General features: G+C 40.0%; 1 protein-coding gene across 1 annotated transcript in view; it reads left to right on the top strand.

The window, feature by feature from the left end:
• The window catches only part of STK32B (serine/threonine kinase 32B), a 157,334-nt gene that overhangs the window by 30,447 nt on the left and 121,406 nt on the right, over positions 1-5,481 (top strand). The window lies entirely within an intron of this gene.

Raw genomic sequence — 5,481 nt, 5'->3', positions numbered from 1 at the left:
GGGTTTCTCCTCTCTCCACACCCATTTCATACCCTCCTCAAAACTGCTGTGATATATCTTTTCCTGAAAAATATGCTACAGTGTCTATGAGACTGCACCTGCTCTTGACACATTCATCAGAAGCAGAGGGTGCAGAGGCAGAGGCTGAAAGGAGGTGGCCACTTCTCAGCAAAGACAAGAGCTGGAGATACTGAGCCTAGGAATTCCTGTAACAGCTAACATTGTTACTGTGAACTGAAAGTGCCAAAGGCAAAGCCAGCTGATTTCTGAAGCCAGCTGTGGGGGGACAGAGCAGGCACCAGTGAGCTCTGAGCACAGCGAGCTGGGCAGGCAGAGGCTCTGCCATGTCAGACACCTCCTGCAGCARCATCCTGCTGAGGCCTAAGGTTGCTGTAGCAACCAGAGTAATTTAAGAGATATTGAGAGAGAGAGAGGGAGGTATTGCACCAAGAGCAATAAAATAAAAAAATAGAGCATGTCTCAAAACATCCTATTGCTCTCAGAAAGCAGAAGAGGCCACAGAGGAGCCATAAAGGAAGCAGGCAGTTTGTGGAAAGCGTGATGCTGAACATGGTGTTACGCATTGCAAGATGCTACAGCACAACAGACCCCAAGCAGTAAACACCCAACAACAGAGATTAACAGTCTTGCATCGTTTTTTGACGTTTTCTGCTGCCAGGTACTTCCAGAAGGACAATAACAGGCAAAGTTGCCAACAACGAGGCTTCTAAATGAACAATAAAGGCACGACTGACTCACAGAGACTTGAAATGGTGACTGATTTACCATGTTGTGCTTTTGGCTATGTTATAATAGGCCATTTTAAAATGGCTTTCTTTCTTTCCCTTGCCCATGGAAGGAAAAACAAGGTGATTTGTCAGAAGCCTGTACTCATCTGGGGGGAAAAAAAACAAACCTGTTACACCAAAGACTTTCCTGTTTCATTTTACAACTGCAAATAAGGATTTAAGTTTAGAGGGAACTCATATTTTAAACATGATCTCTGGGGATTGTGCAACTCTATTTTAACCAGTACAGATTCCCCAAAGCAGGTTCACAAGAACTGCACTCATACAAACCTGTAAGAAAATAAGATGWTTTTAGAAATACCATAGAAACATTCACCAGTTTCCTGAATGCCATGGAGAAGAGTGGATCAAAATCAACCAACAAGCCTTCATAAAGTATGTAGGCCTGATTTATTTTCCTGTATGATGTGGAAGGGTGAGGGCCCCTTTGCAAGGRCAGAGAAATGCAAAACCTTAAAAGTGCTCTCTTCTGCTTAAYCTAGCTAATTTTTTCCCATGTTGTTTTATGTAGAGCTATCACTCTTCTCAAATAAGTGATTGCAAAAAATTATTTGAAGATCATCCAATAGGCACAAAAATGAYGAGGATTGAAATACAAGAATTCTCATTGTCCTTTACTGCAACAATAACCATGTAATTGCAGGGTTACTGCTGCAAAATAATTTGTATTCATGTGTAACAACTAGTTCTCAGAGATATTATAGCACCAATTTTCTTCAAGTTCTCTGTTCATGGGAGTAGGTATATTGAACAATCTGACCTCCTTAAATTAAATTCAAATTATAATTTCAATGTACAAACTCTCTCCTGTTTGTCTAAGATGCTGAGACGCAAGACTTAGTTCTGATTAATTTGGTTGTATAAAACAGTGACTTCCTGTGATGAAGTAATTGAAATTACAGTGGTATAAACCAGATGGGAGCCCAGAATCACGTCTGCACTGATTGAGGGTACTTTAGTAAATGATATGCAAAATATTTCAGAAAAAATATGCTACTATCATAAAAGCAACACAACATACAACTGCAGAATATTAATATTGTTTGACAATATAACAACCATTTTTTTAGCTTGAGTTAATATGAAAGGATACTAAGCAGATGCTTCAGCTGCTCCAGATGCCATGCTTTGCTCAGGGGAATCTGGGAATGAATCTCCCTGTGTAAAGGAAATCCCCTGGCAGTATAAAGACAAACTTATGATACCCATTTTCCAGCCTCTTTGTGTAAATCTTTCCAGCTCTGCTTGTAGGCTGTGAGAATGATTTTTTCCCGAGCACATGGGTTAGAATAGACAAGTAGCAGTATTTCAGGCAGATGCTCCATAGCAGATTCATCAGTTCCCACCTGGAATGTGAAGAATGGGTCTGGTTTCTGTCTTGCAGCCCTTTGTGTTGGGGTGAGTTCTTCCTGCCCGACCATGCAGTGCCACAGCCCCACTGCTGGGCTGGGACTCCCCAGGGCAGCTGGAGCTGCCCCAAATCATCTGCTGACATAAAATGSACGAAATCATGCAGGAGATAGGTGAGTGTGTGCTCCAGCTTCCAGCTCTCCACAGAACAGTGACCTTGTGCAAACCCTCTGGCTGTGGGTTTGCATCTCTCCTCTTTTATGATCTGTCATGAAACTGCATCATGTGGCAGTTTGAGAGGGCTAAGTACTCATGTGCCAAATTCAGAGCAAAACTGAGACTAAGAGCACCTTGTTCTTTCCAGACCAGCACATAGCAGCTAGAAGTCTCTTCTAGTGGGAAACAGGAGAAATCTGTGTTTTGCAGCAATTCAGATWTTTCAGCCATCTGCAGCTTTTGCTCTGGGAAGAACTTTGTTGAAGCTGCCTGTGGTTGCTYAACCAACACAGCATCATACAGCTTTCTTCAGCAAAACTTTAGCAAAATCTGCACCAGTTTTCTTAGCATAACTCTCTCACTTCACCTACTAAGTTCTACAATGGCCCATAGGGCAGTTTGTCACCCGTAGCACTGTCTCTGTGTGACCTCTTGATCATCAGATTAAACTTGATATGTGAGTTGTCTATTTTTTGCATGTGAAATTAGAGAAACCCCAAGAAGGTAGCTTAGAAGTGGACCACAGCATATGTTGCTCTTGAAAAATGCAGCTTAGCCCTACAGCCATAATTTATTTGCTTTCTCCCCCAGATTCTGGGAGGAAACTGCTCCAAGTCACTCTCTGGGCAAATTTCTTCTAACCTTATAGGTTTTAAGACAGCTCACTGTTGCCTTCTACCAGAAATAACAAAAGACACTACCCTGTGAAAGCAACTAAAGTATGCAAAAAAGCCTCTTTAGGCTTTTTTCACAAGAGGTTTTTAGAAACAGCACTATACCATTCCAGAGAAAATTAATGGGGATTCATAATGCCTACCTTTAAACATGTACAACACAGYTGCCAATATCCAAACTGGTAATCCACAGTCTCTTTAAGGGAAATTAGAAGGGAAACCATCCCAGGTACAAAGATAGTCCCCTGTACCTGTTTAGATCCATATCTCATGGGGAGATGGATGCTCTTGTCCCACTCTGTTGGATAGTTGGATAAACTATATAAAGCTGGATAGTTGTTGAGTTCATGACTTGTATTTGCTCTGAATCATCAGACTGTCTGGGCTTAGGTAAATGATATTCACAGAAAAATGGAAAGAGAATGTAAGTGTGACAGGCCTCCATACTGATACATGTAAATAAGGCAATTCTGCACAGACTTGCATCATAATGAGTCATCACAGAATTTTTTGTTGAGATGCCAGAGCACCTGTTTATCCTTATTTTAAAATTGCTCCTTTGGAGCAAAAAAAAACCACCCAACTTAAACATTTCTCATTGAGACTGCACATGTGAGAAGAGCTGAAGGGCTTTTCCTTTCTTTCTTGCATTAATGGAAAGTTTCCATCCATTGATGTCCTGCTCAGCAGAAGGCTGACAGCCAGCAGGGAGGAGTGCCAGGGAGGATCTCCTCTATGATCCTGTGCTGTCATAGCAATGTCAGGCATTTTTCACAATGACATCAGTATGGGTGCAGGTTATGTTTCCTGATTTTTAGTAGGAAGCAGCTTTATAATAGTCATTACAATCCTATTGATTTTGTAACCATGTTAAAAGATTTACATAGGTGTAGATTACTAGAAAATGTTTACTATCATTCTGCTTTGAAGCTGTGTGCTAGGAAAGCTGCTACCAACAGCAGAAGGTCTGTTCAGCMCAGCTTTGTCTTTACTGCCAGGTAAGAGAGGCACAGCAGTGTTTCAAAACCTGCTAATATTACATATTTAAATGCTGCAAAAGATCTTGGTTTTCCACATTGGTCAAAGCTGTAATTCTCAGCTGAGTAAAACCCCATCCTCTCAGCAGTCTCTCTAGTGAACCCTTCAACAGGAAGGCTTTTTATGTAATGGAATAGGAGCCTTCTGCAAACACCTGACTCTTGGCCAAGTTGTAAATGAAAAATCATAATGCAAACTCATGTAAGTGACTGAACTTCTGGACTTAGATTCTGAGCTAAAATCCTCAAATGTTGTACAGCAAATGTGACAGTAAATTGGAGTCTCCACATATGCTGAAACAGGATGTCAGGATTTGCCCCTGAAAATTCTAGTTATGCTTTTGAAGGACATGTGGCAGCCTCATCAATTCATTTCCATTCCTTCATTTCCCACTCAGTTTCAGCTTGATCCCACTTGCTACTTTTCTTCCCCCAAAAGCCAAACACAATTCCCCATTGTTTCACAGCCAGGTTTCTTTCCATATAAATGTGAACCTTTAGTTATCTTAAGGGCATCAACAATATTCAGATTTTCTCTAACAGTCCAAGGTGAAAAATTAAACAAAACTTCAGTACTCACCATTGTGCAGCATTGACAGGCTCAGAACAAAATGTTACCATCCATGTTTTCCTTAATTAGCAGAACATCTCCTGATATTAGAAAAAGGCAATTAGAAATTGCTTAATCACACCTTATCATTAGAGGTTAAAAGTACTCTATTAACTCCTCTATTTGGACTAGATTTGAGCTAAAGGACACACTTTATAAAAATAAAGTTTCAGAGAAATAAATGTGCTTTGGTTTCACTGGCCTTCTTCCTCCCAGTTTCAGCTGTGGAAACTTGCCTTAGTGGCGCCTGATTGTTCCTAAAGATTGAGCACAYAAGTTCCTTAAAATACAACTCAGACACAAAGGATTTCTTTTTTGGTTGTCACCATGTTGAAATCTGGTCTCTGAGGACGAATTTAATGAGTGTATGGTATAATTTTTTGGTGYGTGTAATATGGGAGTGTGTATGTGKGCATWTGYGTGTACATGTAAATATACAATATACAAATAAAAAAATTTATAATATACAAATAAAAAATAATGTCCACGCCAAGTGAATCCAGAATCCCTTTGAACTTAGACACCACAGACCTGTGACACCTAATCAGAGGTTTCCATTACATTTAGAAAAACTGTATATTTATGTGTTGCCAAAAACTGTAGTTATCATGATGCTTGGATATGGTGCTTGGATATGACACTCTCCAGCTCCATCCTCAAAGTAGGATGACATGACAAAAAACAATCCATGGGTGTTCTCTTGACTAAGATTTTCTTCCTGAGTTTACATTATTTGGCTTCTGAAAAAAAAAAAAAAAAAAAAAAAAAAAAAAAAAAAAAAAAAA

This window comes from Malurus melanocephalus, unplaced genomic scaffold, assembly GCF_030028575.1.
Source record: "Malurus melanocephalus ecotype Western Australia unplaced genomic scaffold, MMel_1.1 scaffold_199, whole genome shotgun sequence".
NCBI classification, from domain to species: Eukaryota; Metazoa; Chordata; class Aves; order Passeriformes; family Maluridae; genus Malurus; species Malurus melanocephalus.
Note: the sequence above shows the minus strand (reverse complement) of the source record. Positions and strands in the feature narration are given on the sequence as shown.